Raw genomic sequence first — 20,885 nt, forward strand, 5'->3', positions numbered from 1 at the left:
CCTGGGCCTAGAGTTTGACACCGTGTTATGAGGATGAATCAATCCCGTACTGCGTGTCACACCGGCGGCTTGGAACAGAGATACTGGAAGATTCACAGAAAACATTAAAGTTGAGGTCTTTGAAAATTCTCATGGATCAATTTTGCAGATCAGCTCCTTGTTGTGGTTTGTGCCCAAAAAGTAAATAAATCCAAAAACAGAACCATTGGATGTGGTGCGTTCCAAAGCGGAGAGGAAGGTCAAATAAAGTTCAATTGTAAAGGTTCAACTGATACTTGGGCTCACAATAACATTTCAAGCGCTAGCTGTCACTTTTACAAGGTAGCGTGTGGCACGTACCTTCCCTGGCTTCTGCCCAAGGCGTCCGTCAAAGCCTTGAGTAAACGGAACGGTCCTGGGGGGCCTCGCTGCAGTGATGCTCTCCGGTCGAGCAGTGACTCCAGAGCACGTCCGCATCTGACGGGAGACAATCGGGTCTCAGCTGACCGGCGCCACCGTCCGTCTCCCAGCCGTCATCCCAGCGGTTCTCCACAGCGCAGGGTTGGAACTTCGACACAGTGTAGCTCTGGATGAGAACAGTTTTGGCTTGCCGACCAGCGCCGACAGGCGTCGCCGTTGAAAAAGCGGCGGACATCTTCCAGACGGAGGCCTTCGCAGTTCATGTCCGTGGCCTGGAGGAGATTGTCGGTCGTCCGGCTGATGATGCAGCAGACGAAGCCGTCGCCACTGCGGTCCGGACTCCTTTGGAAGACCTTTCTGAGCGTTGAGACCGTCTCGACCAGGTTTAGCCATTTATGCAGGGTCACATTGAAGTGCAGTGACTTAAATGCGTGCGCCATCATCTCTGAAGGGGAAAAAAAAAAAAAAAAAAAAAAAAGTCCGAATGATTTGGATCAGCCAACCTTTGAAAATCCTCGATCCGTCGATTTGTATTGCAAAACTGTTTGACTCTTTTAATAAAATAAACACAGAGACTAAAAGAATAGCATAAGTGTCCGGTGGTTAAACTCTCTACATCACTGATATTTGGAGATACACGGTTAGAACTACACAAGCAACGGAATAAATAAACTATACTCTCGAGCATAAATGAATTATTCTCTGCAAAGAATGATAATATTGAGTATTTGTGACCATTTGCTTCACGTATGTCTGTAGTATTCTCCACAAATTGACCAAGCCTGACACACTGGATTGGATTGAAGCAAAAGATGCTCCAGAAACTCCAATTCTTTACTTATGATTTTTATATTTGACTACTGTAGTATTTATTAGTTTCAACATTCTAGAGTGCGATACAGTTTTTTTTTTTTTTTTCAATAGGGGGCTTAAATATTTGAATAGAAAAGACGATTGGCGAGTCAATCACCATACAAGTGCACAAATGACAAACCATTTTCCTTAAAAAACACCAAACGCACCATCTTCAAGCCTTTAGGCTTGAATCTTTTTCAGCACAATATTAGAAAAGCCTCAGTGTTGCTTCATGAGGCCTCACTTGCTCACCACTAAGTGCAAGGTACCATATTTTCCGCACTATAAAGCGCACCTTCAACGAATGGCCGATTTTAAAACTTTTTTCATATATAAAGGCGCATAGAATAGACCCTACAGTAGAGGCTGGGTTCCCGTTATGCATCATTAGATGGAGCTGCACTAAAGGCGATTAGACCAGATTATAGGCAAACCGTCGGCTTTGAGAAAATGAAAGGCTTTTAGTGTCCCTTATAGTGCGGAAATACGGTACTGTAGTTCCCAGCCCAAGTTCTACTGTACACAAAACGGCGTCTTTCAATGTATGCACTGTAGAAGTATAGCCCATTGTACTCAACTCCGTCATTCCCCACGCAGTCTATGATTACGCATTCTCCTCTGGGGTCACTGGCGAATGTGTACCGACTCACTGTACTCTCCTACAGGGATGCAAGCAGAGACATGGTTGAAATTCAACACGGGTTGATCAAATAGAGCAACAAAAGTCTTAGTCCGTGATTTAATATTGTACAGTACATCACAAATGTTGGACGAGACCACTTGAATGCGATGAATGAACTTTGGTCGGAATAGTTTGTCATGTGTCCCAATCAATAGCCTTTATTGTCATTATATGCTCCGCATACAATGAAATGAGTGTGCATCTCCACAAGGTGCAATAAAATGGAATAAAAAACAAATAAAAAAAAAACAAGAACATCTTGGGTAACATAAAACACAGGTATAGTTGCGGCTGAAATAAATGCACCAAAGTGCAGTTGCAAAATACTACATTAAATTGTTGTGATGTACTTATTTGTTTGAGTATAAATCTTACCTGGCAAGGGTGACGCACCACTTCCTCGGGTACTGCTGGCGCATTGACTGAAATGAGATGGAAAATACACGATAAGTCAGGACAACGGGGCAAGAAGACAAAAAACGTTCAAACCAGTTATCTTTTCACCCGTTGACTATTACTAGTTTCATTTCAATTTGGGATTAGTACGGTAAGTGAATGTGATTGCGTTTCTTCAAATACTGTCCACACTCCAATATAATATGTGGGTTGTTTTCACGTGACGTCACCCTCCGTCCCACGGTGGCCATTTTCCATCCCTGTGCTCCCGTTACTCATACATAGGCAAGGTGGACAAAATTATGTTTCTAACCGCAGTTATTGAAGACGCGACTGACAGCACATCAAGCCCAGACTGACTATTAGGCTACCTGGCCTCATGGGACTCAGGAACTGAGTCACAATGGCGCAGTATTGTGCCCTTGGTCTTTTATTCTCTGTGACACTTACCTGTATGCTAACACGGAAAACTAAAGCCGTAAAAAGTCAAGGCATAAAGTAAAACTTTAATTAGTTCACCACAAGCAAAGCGAAATGTTTCTTTAAAATTAGATCACAATGGCAGAAAGACAAAAGAAATACACAATCCAGTATTTCACAAGATTCATGAATCTTTCAAGTGACTAACAAAAAATGATCTTAATTGTAATGTTGGCCTTCTGAAATGAGTATCGATTAAGCTGGTTAGCTTAGCTCGGCGACACATTGGCACGATGGCGGTTGAAGCCAGGCGGCAGGATAGCGGCGTCGGGGAATCGTCCACAAAGCCAAGTCTCTGTGAAGCACAGAGCCGCAGAATGTTGAATGTCTTTCGTCGACGATGTCCACACTTACGAAGACTTGTGTCCAGGATCGCGAGGCTTTGAAGAGCACACCGACGACAAACTCTGGAAAAAAGCTTCAGCGAACTGGTCAGAGTTGTCAAAAATAAGTCAGAAGAAGGCTCTCTGATGGTGAGCAAGTCCTCTCTTGTGTACTTGAGTCCCGTAACAATACAAAACACACAAACGGTAATGGAGAGCATTCCGGAGACTTCCACACTCGGTACGCTGAGGTAGAGAAGTTCAATGGCGGCGAGCAGCGGTGTGTGGGTAATTCAGCAAAAAAATGTGACGTCAGTGAAAACAACCCATCTCACTCGCTGAGTGTATACGTCTCAAGCATTTTATAAGATTAAAAAGGACTGTAGTGAAATTGTCCTTTTTTGCAAATTATATAGTTCAATTGGTTCTACGAGTACTAAATCAGTATTGCAGACACTCACCTGACATCTTGTACACTTTGAGCTTTTTGGCCAGGTCTACCCTGCCGACGTCCATGAATTATTCCTCCAAAAGGTCCACCCTTGTTGGGGAAACCTTCCCCACGTGCTCGAGTTCGACAACCAAGTCCAGGAAATCCTGCGTGAGTGAGAAAACAACGGAAAGTGAGCAACGACTTCAAAATTTCACATGGTGACACCAAAAAGTCCCCCACCGGCACAATTTCCTACCTTGGCAGTTTCCATTTTCTTATGTGATAGCATGTGAGCCAGCAGAAACTTCACACTGCTCACATCATCCTTGGCCATGTCCTCGCTGATGTGAGCCATCAGAACTCTGCGAGAGGAAGCAAGATGGACATTAGGAATTGCACATTTGTGACATACAAAAACTTGAACATTAAAAGGGGAAAAGGGAATTTTTAATGGCTTGTAGGCAAATATTTGCGGAGCGCCTGGCTACTTATTGAATGTAAAATAAAAAAAATAAATAAAAATCAGAAAACAAATTCGCCATTTGAAAAAAATGAAACCTTTAAAATTGAAACAATATTTTGAGTCTCCTGAGATTCAACTGGGTACAATTCACTGTCTGAATTCAGTGTTATAAAAAGGCAGGCTTACTTCAATTCAGAACCCAAAACCCAGCCGACGAATTTCAGACAGCGAATTGTACCAGATGAATTTAGCTAATTTTGTATTTAATAAGCTAATTCGCTAACATATGTTTTATGTTTTGAGGACGTATTAATTCAGACCGGATTGCTCAGCATTCTTGTCTCATGTTACATACGGAACCGACAATCTTCTCACACTGCCGTGCGCGAAAATCCTTGGTTTTAACATTTTTATATTACTACTTTAATTTTATTAATTAGGTGAAGTGTCCAACCAAATGCAAAATTTTGTTGAGAGCTGTCCACCCCATCATTGTGCATCGTGGCAGCACAAGTACTTGACATAACCGCTCTGACAACAATTTTCTTTAACGATCACTTGGCCGCTAGGCCAGTGATCCAGAGGAACCGCTTTCAAATGAGGGCTGAAGCCCAAAAAGTATGCATTTAAGTTTTTAGAATGTGGGAGTAACAGGGAGGGAGTATAGCTCGGGGAGAAAGTAAAACTTCACATTCTCGGGGCAGTAAATCAACGGAACTGGACTCTTTGTGGTTATCTTAAAAGACGTTCTGCCTGTCATAAAGGAAGTCAGCCTAATTCTGCAACACGGCTTTTTTTTTTTTTTTTTTTTTTTTTAAACGAACTAGCCTGGATTTCTGTGAAAAACTCAACTACTTATGTCCAAGTCCGGTGCTTTTTACCTTTAATTTGACCCGAACAGTTTTAAACACAGTAACTTTTTTTTTTTTTTTAAACCGTGAGACTAAAATAAATAAATGGCACTCACCTGAATCTGGGTAGAACCGCTCGGATCTCAGAGCTCTCTCCACATCGTCCCGGCTGAACCCAAACACCTGCCTGAGGATGTCATATCTCCCCAAATGGAGCATGAGCTCAGCCAAAACAGACCCCTTTGTCGTAGCTCCTGACTTTGGACTTGAGAGTCTACTTTATATGCGCGGCTGTATTGTCTGTGTCCGAAATCTCCACAAGTAAAGAATCTTGGAGCTTTCGTAGCTGCCGAGGGCTTCTGAGATTGGTGAATAGCACGAAGCATTTCTGGATCAGGAACTGCCATCGAGCACGAAGTGGCTCGTAGCGTTCGTTTTGACGATAAACATCCATTCTCACTCATGGGAACTTGCAAAAAAAAAACTTTCGTACAGTTCATTTCAGTTCTGTACATTTCAAAACATACAACTTTGAATATAAAAGCAACAAGCCGTAACTTACTTGTAAAGTCCTAGCGCCTGCGAGTCAAAAACTAGGAACTTCCGTTTACGTAACTTAAAAAAAGTGAGCCCTCAACTCACGACTCGTCGAAATACTTCGCTTGGATTTCCAGCGTGAAACACTGAGAATGCTGTTACAAAAATAATACAGTAACAACTGGACAAGGTTCTGCCATGAAGGTGTGCACAACTCAGAATGGGATCAAGGCGTATTGGGGCAAACTATTTAACACCGATTTGGAAACCTTTGGTCTTCGTTCAGTTGCTGGCGGTTGATAATCCATCTTAATGGCGCACTACCCGCACCTTCTGCTCCGGAGACTGTACTCCTTAGCGCTATCTGCCCGCCCCCGATTATACCTATTATGAGAATTTAATCTGGGGTCACCAATTTTTTTTTCAATTTGGTGCTTCTTCTTTGGGTATTAATCAATCCACGGGGATATTATGTGGATAACATTTATGAATTTATGAAATAAAAATAAATAATCTCCGTGAAGACAGATTGCGAGAAAGGATTTTCCACAACAATTATCAACGGTGATTTTTTTTTTTTTGCCATAATATTGAGGGAGTAATGTTATGTGGGTGAATTCTTTAATTACTTCTGTGGAAGTAGACAAGTGCCACCGGGATTTGAATTTGAAATAGGATTTGAAATTCAAATGAAATTGAAATGTTACGTGGATTTGAAATTGAAATAGGATATGAATTTGAAATGTTAAATTGAATAATTCGCAGTCTGAAATTCAACTTCGTTGTAAAATTCAGTTTCGTTGTAAAAATTCACTGACTGTCGCTCTGAAAAGACGAACAGACATTTGCCCAAGGATTCAGAACTCAACACCCAGCAGCCAGCCAATCCTGTTACGTTTCTTAGTCACGTGACATCTCCATGGCGGGTCATGGGAGAAAACGCTCCACAGCCAATCCAGTTATGCTTTCGTAGTGACGTATGGTTTTTTTTTTTCGAAAGGTGCTGTAACGTCCATAAAATGCACATGTATGGTTTAATAGATATGTATTTTACTCTGTACTTTGCTGTGTTGTGCAGATAATGTGTTTTGGTGCACTCTTCCAACAACCTGCATCTTCTTCGCCACACTGGCTTTTTCTTTCAGGGTTCAGTGGAGGAGTTTTGGTTTCCTCTTTCAGGCTTTCCGTCCATTTTCATATTTCATCTAATTAAATGAAGATAAACGAGAAATTATAGGATTTTTTTGCCAAGTATGAAAGATTACAAGTCCTCATTCAACTCATGCAATAATATAACTAGCAGCAGGCAAGTTAGAAATCTGGGGGTGGTTCTGGACTCAGACTTGAATTTAACCGTCACATTAGTATTAAGTCAGCCTAATCCCACCTGAAAAAACATATCAAGGGTTAGGGGACTGATGTTCTCAGCAGGAATTTAACAAAAAATGTCTGCTCTTTTAATTTCAGTACAACTAACACGCAACATGGTTTTATAAGTCCAAAAATCGCTGCAGTTTGTTTTAGAACACTGCTGGCTTCCTACTCTCTGTCGTAGAATAGATTTTAAAATTTAGCTGTTGGTTTATACATTTCTGAATGGGTGAGGGGCCAAAATTCATTCATGAACCAACTGAATCCAAAGGTCATCAGGGTCATCCTTACTCTCTGGATTCAGAGTTCGAATCAGAGCGAGACGCATTCATTTATGTGCTGTCACCTGTGGGATTTAGTCCATGATTGATCATGATCATTTATCTATCTCCAAAATATGTTTTAGGTTGGAAAGAATTTTTTAGCTCTGTTCAAAACTTCTCATCAATGCAGTGCTGTACTTTTTATGTAATTGTGAAATTTTTAATCGTTCCCATATTTTTTTTGAGGGTACTTGCTGATCAAGGGGTGGAAAACGTGGTAGGTTGCACGTCTCATGTTTATGGTTCGTGGGATAGGAGAAGCAGCTTCATATCTGGAAAGTGTTCTCAATCAAAGGTTTGTTGATGTTAAAACTTCATAAAATGTGAATGTTTTGTATCTATGGCTTTATTAGCTTAGTGGTGATCTTTAAAATATGACATTCAAAGGGCATTTTAAAACCATTTGTTTATTACTCTGTAATTCAAGGATTGAGCGACTGTGGGAGAGACCTGTGGGCAGCTGTGACATGCATTTATGATGATGTGCTTCACTACCTTGAAGGGGAGGCTACCTCAACATTTCACAAATGTTGCACACCTCTTCTGTTGCCATTATGGCTTCCTGCCACGCTGCAGGATGATCTGGATACTTCCACAAGGCTAGGACATTCATCCACTGGAACTGAAAGTACATATGTCCCAAACCGCACTGGGTTTTTTGGTCGGAACCATCACTCAATTCCTGAACCTCCCAGTATCCTTGACAGAGATACATTTTAATTGTACATTTGCATTTGTTTTTAATTCAACTCATTTATATAATAGTAACATACAAGATTATGACAAATGAAATTATGAGTTCTCCCTCCCACCTTCTTGTTTTTTACAGGGTGTACAGATTCCAGAACATCGAATGGGAAGACAGCGGGCTTCCTCTCAGGATGTTTAATGTCCCTGTGCCGACCTCTAATTTGGCAACTGAACTGATGAAAAAATGTCAGCATTAAGCGATGCAAATCAACCAGAGCACATCCCAGTCTTTTGGCTGTGAAATTTACATTGCTGCAGTTCAGTTTTGGGAAGTTTTTTTATCCTTTTAAAAGTTGCTCCTGCAGGAACCACTTCCTGGAAGGTACAATTGTCCATTTTTTAGAACTTCCAATTCATCTTACATTAGAAGAATCAGAATACATTGTTAGTTTGGCTTTGTTGTTATATTTCAAATGCACTACAAAGTTATGTTAACACTAACAGTGAAATGTTTCATGAAAACAAATCTCAATGGCATATTTGAACTGCCATTAACTGAATCAGTGCAGTGTAATGGCCAATAACTCCTCTGAACATTGGCACGTGACTTGTCTTGTGTAAATGAGTTCAACATTAAACCATATCTGAAGAACTTGTGATCTGAGAAACAGACACTTTTTATTTTCTCAAATCTTAACAAACACAACAGTTTCATTGGAACGCAGCTGTTTTTCATAAAAAATGTTAACAATGCAACTGCCTAAAAAAAGCATTAACATGTTTCAAGGAGGTTGATTCAGAGCAAACAAAGCCAGTTTGGCAAGAGGAAATACAGCCGACAAAATCATCTTTAAAAGACTTGTTGTCCTAGAAGTGACGTCATGAAATGAAACCATTGATACACGTCGCATTTTGCATTTCACGTTAACCGCCGCATCATGATTTATGTTCTGCATTGATCAACGTTGAAAAGCTGAGAAGCAGCATTGCTGTCAATATGTCCGTGGGGAAAATACCCTACCTGCGCTGCCAAATTTCTGTTTAATGTGTTACACTTGCAACATCCTTTTTTAACAACATACTACCGAAAAATAAAGGATTGAACTCACTGTTGTTCATGTGACAAGAAAGCGTAACAGTATTGGCCTGGCTGCTCGGTCTTGGGTTATGAAATCCTTTGCTAATGTAACTTTTGGCTAATGTTCGTAATGTAATGAAATGAAAACTGCTTTGAACGTTTTTTTCTCTTCTTGCCTGTTTCCACTGACTTCTCGTGTATTTTCCATCTGATTTCAGTCAACAGTCGCCAGCAGTACCCGAGGAGTGGTGCGGCCCACCCTGCCAGTGTAAGATTATACTCAAACTATTTATAGAATTAAGGAATCACAATTTAAATGTTGTATTTTTTTCAACTGCCTTTTGTGCATTTATTTTAGCTGCAACTGTACCTTGAGTTTTCTCTGTTTTGTATGTTTTCCCAAATGTCTTTGGTTTTTTTTTAATTAAATTTTATTTGCACTTGTGAGACGCACTCATCTTTTTCATTGTATGGACAGCATATAATGACAATAAAGGCTATTGATTGATTGATTGATTGATTGATTGATTGGGACACCTGACAAACTATTCCTACCAAAGTTCATAGCACGTGGATTTTTAAAATGACTTTTTAAGGTGAAAAATTGAAATTCGGATTCAGGGGGGGACCTAAGTGGTCTCATCCAACATTTGTGATGTACTGTACGATATCCAATCATGGACTAAGACTTTTGTCCTACTTTTGTTGATTGGTGATTGCCGGAGGTGAAGAGCGGGATCGGCAGTGTTTGGTGGGTGACAGAGGAGATGACCTGGCCCTTCAGGGCCGTGAAGTTTTACTCAGATGGGAGTGGCTGGGGGCACACATCCACCCGTGTGGTTCGTTGTTCTAGAGGTATGTTTCTCGCTTCAGGTGCGAGAGGTCCCGGGTTCGACTCCCGGACGAACCCTGCTAAGCTCACTATGCTGTAATATTTTACCTTGCTGTCTTTCTCAAGGTGGCCTGTGTAGAAACTCAAGGGTTCATTCTTGTTTAGGGTGGCAGCCAAGTGATCATTGACTTATGAAGTCATTTGCTCCTCTGTGTTGGTTGTTGTTCTTTGGAAACACTTCTCAAGGAGAGCCTCACTGAAAGAGGTCCCGGGGTTGAAATTCACAACGAGCTCTCTTTGAAAATGTCAACAGCCAGGAATCCTTTGCCGTCGTCCCACAGTGGCCAGTATGACAAGTGAGCATCTTTTGAATTTCTGTGGGCCTTGTTCTTTCGGTATGCTTCTCGATTACCTGTGACCTTGAGAAGTCCAGTTTTCAAGTCCCAGAAAAACCCTTTTTCCCAAATTTCCATTAGCTGAGAAGGGTTTTGTCAGCTTCACCTTTTTGCAGTGAGAAACACTCACAATCTTCGATGTCACACGTCAGCCATGGCTTCACAGTGCCGTGTCACAGTACTCATTTACAGCTACAGAGATTCTATTGAAGATAATATTTCCACCTTATGTTTAAAAGATTGGAACAACGAGTCAACTAACTCTAATGTGTGATGTGATGAACCCGGAAATGATGGTGGCGGCCTTTGCTGTTCAACTATATTGTGTGAAAAGTGACTGCTGTGCGGCCAATTGGGATTTGAGTTCGTTCACTTTCCTCATTCTCAGCTTGCTTTTCGGCGGAATGTCAGTGTCGTATTTTCCATAAACAATTTGAAGATGCCATTCCACAATTCACTACACTGGCAGAAGAGGGAAACGCACTTCAACAATGACATCGTGAAAAAGAAGTCCACCTCACATTCCGTAGGAAAGACATCCGCTTTTGCATTCTTTACGGCAGCATCCATACTCATGTTTGAGATTTCTTAAGCGAGGGCTGAAAATTGGGTGGGACTCGCTGACATCGTGTTTTCTTGTGCTGTCGTTGTTTGCACATGCGCGGTGAGCTAAAGTTAAAAAAAAAAAAAACATACAGCTGGTGTGTTTTTTTTTTTCCCTCAGCACACCGTCACGATCAACCTTGTGACTGACTGGTAAGTAGTTACCTTTCTGACACAAAGCACATCATGTGACAATTATTAAGGAAAACCTCTTACAGGGGCTCGTCTGGGATTTGAACCATGACTCTTGCACCCTAAGCGAGAATCATACCTCTAGACCAACGAGCCACAATAGTCAATATTTGACACTCATTTTAGAAGCATTCTACAAGACCATGAGGAGGCAACCCACATTTCTTGATCTCTTTTAGCACCGCTCTCGTGGCTTGATCGAGCTTTTTCAAAAATGGATGAAATTGGAAAAAAATGAGGGAGGAAAATAAATTTTTGGTTCTAATATGGTTTCGGTGAAAGGTGAAATATTAAACAAAATTATTATACTTCATTCCCTACCTGACGGTGGCGGTTGAGGTCTGCGAGATGGGACTTGAGATGTGAGGTGGGCGTCCCAAGAGGTGAGCTGAGCACCCAAACGTTCTCGAGTGCAAGAGGACCAAGAAAGAGAGAAAGAAAACATGAAACTGTAAATTTTTGCCAAGGCTTTTCATCAATGATTTTTTTTTCTTTAATCCTAACACTAATTGCCTGACAATGTTTTTGGTGATTTCAACTTTTTACATCGACCCAAATTAATGGGCCTGGACCAATGGTTTAGCTGGACTGTCACCATGGGGAAAACAACAGTAGGTTCAAGACCCCACCCAAACTCACTGCTGTTGTGTCCATGAGCAAGACACAGATACCCTGAATTGCTCCCCGGTTGTTTCACTTGCCCCAGATGCTCCAGTGTGTTCCACTAACAAGTGTGTGTGTTTACTGTGATGAGTAAAATGCAGACAACAAATGTTGTGTACATGCTTGCTGGTTCATGAAAATAAAGATGAGTCTTCTATTTCCTCATGAAGACCTGATGACTTCTTCCTCCTGGATGTGTTGGTGGTGACTCTCTTTTTTCCATCCATTCATCCATCCATTTTCTTTGCCGCTTATCCTCACGAGGGTCACGGGGAGTGCTGGAGCCGATTCCAGCTGTCAACAGGCAGGAGGCAGGGTACACCCTGAACTGGTTGCTAGCCAATCACTGGGGATATTGAGAAAAACAGCCAGGCTCACAATCACACCAAGGGGCAATTTAGAGTGTCCAATTAATGTTGCATGTTTTTTTTGGGATGTGAGAAGAAAAGCCACACAAGCGTGGGGAGAACATGCAAACTCCACACAGGGAGCTTCGGGATTGAACCCGGGACCTCAAAACTGTGAGGCCAGCACTTTCCACCTGACCCACTGTACCACCCATGCCAGTTCTAGAAACATCAATATTTGAATCAGAGTTAGCACAGACCTGGGTAAATATTTTCACATGAAAACTGAAACTTTTGTGTGGCTGTGTGTGTCTGTCTGTCTGTGTTTGTGTGTGCATCTGTGTGTGTGTGGTGTGGTGTCTGTGTGTGTGTGTGTGTGTGAGAGCCACACACCCCCTGTCGTGTATGGGTCCATATTTGAATAACTTTTTTCAAGAAGTTTTCTGGAAATTAAAAGAATACACGTTGCTTGAGTTTCCAAATGGGTTTGTTCAAGTTGGCATGATATCATACATTGCTGTCATGTATCATTGCACCACATGAACAACAGCTCGTACCCAAAAATTATGTCAATCACTGATTTAATATGTGGAAAACCACATTGGGCATGTGTCGAACTGGAGTTGTTATATATGCTTGATACGCGTGAAGTCCTTGTTTGGAAACAAACATGCTCGGTTTGTTTTTCGCAAAGAAGAGCCCCACGATAACCAAAGGATAACATTTCCTCCCCGTCAGGGAATCGAACCCCGGTCTTCCGCGTGACAGGCGGAGATACTGTCCACTATACTAACGAGGAGACTCTTGTACCAGTTTTCCGGGAACAGATGGTCTCCGGCAGAGTTTTTTTTGTTTTTGTTTGTTTTTGTTGTCAAGAAGCTGTTGTACATGAGGCGCTTGTCACATTCGATGTTGAGTCGAGTGCCACCATAATAAAATATTGTTTGAAAATATTGTGTGCGCATAACTCTTTCCAAAGTTGTGGTAATCAGAAAAATGAATGTGGTAGTAGAAAACTCACTTGATTTCAGGTCTCACACATATATTGATTAATCACTTGGAAATATACTTTTCAGAGGGGAAATTACTGGCTAGATTCTAGATATAAAAATAGATCAATTTTATGTTTCTGAATTGGTTGTTACATTTTTATTTCTAGAAGTGGTGCATTTGGAGTCGTCATTTGCTGTAAGCTATAATAATCAAAATTATATATGTATCAAAAAATGATGCATCTCGTTTAGTTTCACTTTTTGAATTGAAATGAAACTTTTGACATCATGATAATTGATTGAGATGGACCATAATCGAAGCTTGCTTGAATGTGTTTGTCAGCTTTGGAAAATGGCATCAACCTTCGTTAATGTCCTGAATAGGAGGGACTTAAGTGAACTGAGTGATTTGTTCCTGAACTTGTGTACTAAAAAACTTAAGACTGATTCATTTGGTTGTGAGCCACCAAGGCGTGATGTAATCATCCTAGCACGAGGATGATGAGTGATTCATTTACCACAGGAACGCCATACTCCGCAGTGAGCGTACTCATGAGAGCAATTGCTAAATCCTGACTGAATTCTGGTGAGAGGTCTCGATATTCTTGTGGAACTTGTGAGAGGTCCACTGGGTCGACAGCAAGTGGAGCGTCTTTGGAGGCTCTAACAGCAGAAACCAGGCAGTGGCAGCGACAGCGAGGACTCCATCTAGTGATAGTTCAATGGGTCCAGTCTACTGTGGTCTTGTAATTTGAAGCCAGGGAATACCAAGAACCACAGGCATCTCAGAGGAAGGGTTGACAAAGAGGGATCTGGTTTCAGGGTGAGTGCAGGAGATGAGGAGTGTGATAGGCACCGTTTGGTGGATGGCAGGTGACCCAACCATGCAGGGCTGCGAAACTTTACGGGGATGGTGACTGATGTGGCTCGTTGGTCTGGAGGTATGATTCTTGCTTTGGGTGTGAGAGTTCATGGGTTCAACTCCTGGAGGAGCACAGCTATTCCATCTGTGGTTCCACACTCTCCAGTATGCTTACGAGTAGCTCAAGGTGACCCTCGGAGCAAGCAAAGGGGTCATTGAACCTTCCTGTGTTGGTTGAAGGCAAATGATTCTTGTTTTGGGTGCCAGCCGAATGATCAATGAGATATGTGATTATCTCCTTCATTTAAAACACCCTTGATGCCCTTGTGACAAGGAATGAAGTCATGTGCTCTTCTTTGCAGGTTCTTTGTACTTTGGTTATCCTTCTCAAGGAGAGCAGGACTCAAAGGGCTCCCGGGAATGAAATATCTGATAAGATCTCTGGAAATTTCAACAGCCAGTATGACAAGTGCTCATGTTTTTCATTTCTGTGCGCCTTGTTCTTGCAGTATGCTTCTTCATTAATTGTGGCTGTGAAAAGTGCAGTTTTCAAGTTCTAGAAAAAAATTCGGGGGTTACGATGTCGCAGTTCGAGGGGCATGTGAGACCCTGAAGAAACAAAAATGAAGAACAAATTATCCTCAGAGCACTTTGTTAGGTTTATCACCTAACTTGCTGGAATAATTGCACAAATAACAGACAAGAAGTCGTCTTTCTTCTGATCAGGAGGACGTGAGAGAAAGGCCAGTTACAGACTCCAAACACGTTCTGAACCAGCCTCTCACGTACTCTTTTTTTAATTAGAAAACGCACAAGGTCAAAAGGAGGGGTGAGCAGATGAAATGAACAAAGGTACAGTTTTTGGTGATGATGTGGCACATTCTTTGGTTATGATGGAGTTGTCCTTGGCCACTTCAAGGAAGATACTGTTGCATCTGTGTATAGGAGCTGGCTTTGTCCTGGCTAAGTCCATAATAAATATATTTACGAATACTCGAACACACTTGTATTTTGTTCATATCGTAACACAAGCACATTCGCACCATTTCCTGGTCCTCTTACACTCAAGAAAGTCTGGCTGCAGATCTCACCTCTAAGCCCCCCCAACCTCACATCTCAAATCCCATCCTGCAGACTACAAGCGCCACCGTCAGGCAGGGAACAAAGTAGAATAATTTGAAAATTCTGTTTCAGTGTTTCAGGAACTTAATTGAATATTTTAAAAATAATTTTCAATTTCCATTTCAGCATTAAATCCATTTGTTTACAGCACTGGACTTCATTCACAATTTTCATCTACGGTTCAAGTGTTTCAATCTTTTATTTATAAATCAGTGAATATTTAAATATGATAATGATGATGATGGTGATGATGATGATGATGATGATGACTTCACTCGATCTACCATTGATGTTTTCATGGCATGGAAGGAAATCGGATTGGCCGAAGAAAAAACTCGCGCAGAGAACATGCCAACTCTTTTTTTGTCTGTTCTGAGCCGCTGGTCATCCCGTGAGAATATTCGCTTCCGTTGGCCAGGATAGGGAGACAAAGGGTCATCTTATTTGTATAGTGGACGGTACCTCAGCCTCTCACGCGGAAGACCGGGGTTTCATTCCCTGATTGGGAGTTAAATATTGCTCCCTTTTGCTTTTCGTGGGGCTCTTCTTTGCGGAAAGCAAGCCGAGCAGCCTTGTTTCCAAGCAGGAACCTCACACGTATTAAGCGAATATAGCGACTGCTCCCACTTTGAACCTCGGTCCCAAGAACTGTGATGCCAACAGTCTCACGAGTTGCACCATCATGCTGCCCAAGAATGTTTCAGTGTTTCGCAATTTGTTTTGTTTTGCACAGCTGCCCACGAGGAACTGCACCTGAACACATCGGCAATGCGAGCCAACGAGGTGGTTTGGTGGTCCTGCTGACAGACATCACGCAAGCAACAGTTTCAGTTGCGTACTTCAGAAGTTGTGAGATTTGCCGAAGATGCGTGAGGTCCCTGTTTGGAAACAAAGCTCCTCTGCTTGCTTTCCGCAAAAAAGAAGCCCACAAAAAGTAGAAATCAACTTCATTTAACTCCCCGTCAGGGAATCGAACCCCGGTCTTCCGCTTGACAGGTGGAGATACTGTCCACTATACTAACGAAGTTGAAATATATGAAAATGTCCTATGAATCATGATATCACGGAGCTGATGACATAAGACAGCCCCTTCTCAGCTTGTCACAGACGGTGTCGTGGTACACACAACTGCCTTTCATGTAAGCGGTGTGGGCTCGATTCCCGCTCAATTGTGGAGTTGCAATGTTCCCGGCAACTCTCTGGCAACCAGTTCAGTCTGATCTGCCTTTTGCCCAATGTTAGCTGGAGCAGGCTGCGACCCTTGTTGAGGATAAGCGGTTTGGAAAATGGATGTGGACCCGTCTCTTTGACAGTCCCTTCGAGTGGGTGGTTGTTGCTTAAAACATTTCTGCTGTAGAGCATCGTGGGTAATACGTCACCTGTCCCTTCTTCCAATGTTGGCGGAGGGACAATCGGGCTTCACTAAATCTTGCTGAATTTCGCCTGCCACATCAATGCGCAGGAGTCTTCTCTTACTCCTCACCTGTTCAGCCATCTTACCTCCACCAAGCCTATCCGCAATAATCCTGTTAGAGGTGGCTGACTTCCCTGACAAGCCGGATCAGCTCTTGCACCTCCCCCACACTCCAGAGATTCGTTCCTTTAACCCCCTCCACTTTCTCAACCTTCCTTGCCTTCCACTCTGCCACGTGGACATGCCGCTTATACTGGGAGATGCCAACCTCTGTAGCAAAGACGGATCCGCAGAGCTCACAATTGAACTCCCCACCTCTGCTCTCCTCCACCGTGGCCCCCTTGCACTTGGGCACATGGCACACGATGGAGTGACTGTTGGCGTTTCACCTCCCACATTTGCGGCACACGCACAAAACAGAGGCACCCGCGTGCCGGATCGCAAAATGCTTTCCAAGCATATGAATACCCCCCCTATCCGCCCTCCACACAGCGGGCAGTCCGGGCTTCGTTTACCCGTGTTTTATTGAATATCTTCACTTTGACATTCAGAGCACTGGGCAGAAATCAAACTCCTTGCGGGCCTTCGCGATGCTTTGTTTTAATTAAACAGTTGGATTCCCCTGGTCTGCTCTAGTTCTAAGCCAGCTGCTAGGCTAATTAGATGACGGGGTTTTTGGATATTTTAAGTGGCTGACTTGCAGTCGCTTTCCATTTTCTAACTTCCGCTCAACTGGATCGCCTGGAAGAACCACCCCATAAACAGACGACCTCCCCCTGGTCAAGGCAGCCAGGCAGCCTCGCTCCCACTACCCCAAAGACCCAAACCCGCAACTCTAAAGGATGCGCGCAACCTCCCCCTCATGTTCCCAGTCATGAGATGTTACTGTTCTCTGACCCAACCATTGGGCCTGAACTCCCTCGCCGCAGTCCAGCCATGTCTCTCCACCTCAGTGGCGAGGAGCTCGCATATCTTATTGTGCCGCCATATTCTACTGCCCTGCACATACGAACACTGCCCCAAGATATGAGAGCACGATTCCAACCTAGCAAGACAACGCCTGCAGGCCGCTCCTGCCTTGTTCAGTCCCCTTGCCAGGAACTCCGTGTTGGGGTACATCCCTGGCTTTAACGCGGGGCCCACAATCCAATATTTCTGCCTGAAACCCACAGTTGTCCGGTCCGCCAGCCATGAGTTACTAATCCAATCCCCACTAAGTTGAATAATAAACATGCGTGCGTGCACACACAGACATTCACACCCCATGTGTATCTGGGTACCAGAATGATTAAAATTTGTAAACAGGATTTACAATGATATCACTTTACAAAATGAAAAGTTATCACGAACATGTTATTGGGGGGAGTGAAAAATAAACGTGATGCACTTTATCTGCAATAGGTGAGGGATTACTTACTGTATCAGGTAAAGACACAAGTGAACATGTGAGAAAAGCAATGATCAAAAAGCTTTTAATGTAATGGTGTAAAATGATTTTCTTTGTTATTGACTTAAAAACAACTTTCTTGTATTCTGTGTACCAGCTTTTATTGTATCTTCAACCTGTAACGGAGCTCTATTGTCCCGAAACAAAGGTTAATCTGATTTGAGCTTTTCTGATCTGTAAACGTGAAAATAGAGGGCTTGTCATTAAAAAAAATTTCAGCTTATAAAGCTGCCTAGAGAAGAGACGTCTGTATATATTTTGGTGATGACTGACAGTTTTGGGACATGAAGCCACATTTCCTGGGTGAGCCTTGCAAGCGATACCCTGCCGTGTTTGTCATTTTTTGGATTATGTCCTTTTTCATCCCAATCCATAAATTTCTTTTGTTCTTGTTTTTCTATGCACAGTAAGTTTGTGAGGGAACATCATTTTGGGGGTACGAACTATTTTTCATGCGATGGAACAATATATGACATCAATGTAAGATACACGGCCAACTTGAGCAAAGCCGTGTTTAAAAACTCAAGCAAGATGTTTTTTTTTCTTATTTCTTAAAGTTTGAAGATCAGGATTCCACCTGACCGCGACAACATATAAAAATATGACAAAATACTGCCACTTCGACGATTGGTAGATTCCTTTTCCCACACAAGCTTTGCCAGGGCTTTTTAATGTTGAATTTTGTTAATGAAAAAGGGGCATTCAAAAGGGAATTAGTTGTTTTACAATTGTTTCAAAATGTGTTTTTAATTTTCCTGAGCATGCATGCTTTTAGCCCAACGTTTTAGTGATGGCAATGTCAAATAAGTGGAGCATTGATTGAAGCACTGGAAAGAATGAATTTTGGTGGTAAACTGTATTTGTGATCCTGCATAAAATACGGTAAGGCTGACTCCATCTGCTTGTACATCAAATCCATTTTCCCCATTAAAAGGAATTAAAATGTATTTTTGTTTTAATTGGAAACCCCCCAAAAATAAAAAGCCCGTACTATCAAGCAAAACATGGCCCAAGCAAAAAGGCTGAAGTGGAAAAAAAAAAAAAAACTTGGGCACTGTGGAAGATCACAAGCAGACGGCCTCTTCACTCCACTATCAGATACTGATGATGATATGATTTAAAAGTCAGAAAGTGGTTTGTCACACTGACAACAATCAATGGAAATGTTCTCGGTGGGAAAACATTTGCTTGTAAGAGCAAACAACAACAACAACAACAAAAAACACTGGAGAGAAACCTTTTTCCTGCTTATTTGAAATTCTTGAAGTACTGAGGATTTGCATGTGACGTCATGAGACCACGTGCATTTGTTTATGCAGCCATATTGGTAGGAAGGTTTATGCAGAAGAATCCAGAGGCGCTACCATAGGTTTGGTTTTTTTATTGTATGCTTTCTTTTTTCTTTTACTTTTTCGACAAACTGGAGAGCACAAGTGAATGCCATGATGAATTTTCCTTGACTGACAACACCAAACATTAGGATCAGCTGTCAAAGGCCCGTTATGTGGACATACAGACTACCGACAGAGAAGTTTTCCTCTGTTATGAGTGCTGCCAATTCTCCAAACATCTGTTATTCGGACATATACAACTATATTACACATAATCCTTCCCCATACAGAGGTATGGAATTAAAAGCCTACAAATACTTGACCGCAGGTTTTGTTAACAAGTTCATGGTCACCTTTATACAAGCTGGATTTTTTTGTTCTCACTGTCACTGTACATTTTTTTACACACTTATGTATCCACTGTCTTGATTCAAGATTGAAGATAGATCCGCAACTAATAGTTAAAATTTTCATTTTCACGAACTGCAAAAATGTGCTATAATAATGACTACATGTGGATTTGTATGCTAAATCCACAAATACTTGTTATGCATCTAAGTGTAATTTTGAAAACGCTGATAAAATCAGAAAAATATTGTTTCATTTTTAGGTAGATCATTTTCAAGCATTGAATTAGGTGCCTTTGAAAGTTTGGGTTATCACATTGTACTTGTAAGGCAGGCCTCAGTGAAGATTGTTCACATGTCACAGCATCTAAGTGTAATTTTGAAAACGCTGATAAAATCAGAAAAATATTGTTTCATTTTTAGGGAGATCATTTTCAAGCATTGAATTTGGTCCTTTTGAAAGTTTGGGTTATCACATTGTACTTGTAAGGCAGGCCTCAGTGAAGATTGTTCACATGTCACAGCAGTTTTGTCTGTTATGGAAGTTTATGGCAAACTCAAAGACAGTACAACATGTACACAAACAAGTTGCTTGCTCATGACAAGATCCAGCATCAATCCGAGCAAATATCCAGTTTGAAAAACTGGGAGCTATTGATTTTACGACACCACATCAGAAGATAAAGTCAATGAAACCAAACATCATGAAGAAAACCAATTCCTTCAGTACCAACTGGGCCTAAAAAGCCAAAGATCATTGGATATGACCAGAGATGAAATCACGACAAAAGGAAATCAATCACAACAATATGAGGAGAAGTGGCGCCAGTCAGGACACTCCGATCTTCACTCTCACATTTACCTGGATGCCACTCTTTCAGAGAACCGACACATAAACACCACAAAACACAACCAGATGTTTAATAAGTGCCAAAAAAGCACATAATTCTGTTAAATGCTTAAACCAGGGACCTTTAGATCTTCAGTCTAACGTTCTGGCAACTGAGCTATTTCAGCTCCATGAGGGTAGGAACTGTTGCCTGCTTGCAACTTTGTCAAAGGACCAAAACTTGAAGCAAAACATAACCAGATGTTTAATAAGTGCCAAAAAAAGCACATAATTCTGCAGTAAATGCTGAAACCAGGGATCTTTAGATCTTTAGTCAAATGCTCTCCCAACTGAGCTATTTCACTGTTGCCTCTCAAAAAACCAAAACATTGTGCAAAATATAACCAAATGTTTAATAAGTGCCAAAAAAAAAAAACCCAGACAATTCTGTACTAAATGCTGAAACCAGGGATCTTCAGATCTTCAGTCTAACGCTCTCCCAACTGAGCTATTTCTGCTCCATGAGGGTAGCAACTGTTGCCTAGTTGCAACTCTGTCAAAGAACCAAAACATGCCGCAAAACATAACCAGATGTTTAATAAGTGCCAAAAAAGCACATAATTCTATA

At 41.8% G+C, this 20,885-nt stretch overlaps 1 non-coding gene and 1 pseudogene across 1 annotated transcript; both read right to left on the minus strand.

Moving 5' to 3' along the window:
* Positions 1-25: 25 nt before the first annotated feature.
* Positions 26-5,289, minus strand: LOC133493983 (CASP8 and FADD-like apoptosis regulator; annotated as a pseudogene).
* Positions 5,290-12,640: 7,351 nt separating this feature from the next.
* trnad-guc (transfer RNA aspartic acid (anticodon GUC)) lies at positions 12,641-12,712 on the minus strand. Its single transcript has one exon. It is a non-coding gene; the product is annotated as a tRNA-Asp (tRNA).
* Between the last annotated feature and the right edge of the window lie 8,173 nt (positions 12,713-20,885).

The sequence above is a fragment of the Syngnathoides biaculeatus genome, chromosome 20 (genome assembly GCF_019802595.1).
Source record: "Syngnathoides biaculeatus isolate LvHL_M chromosome 20, ASM1980259v1, whole genome shotgun sequence".
Classification (NCBI taxonomy): Eukaryota; Metazoa; Chordata; class Actinopteri; order Syngnathiformes; family Syngnathidae; genus Syngnathoides; species Syngnathoides biaculeatus.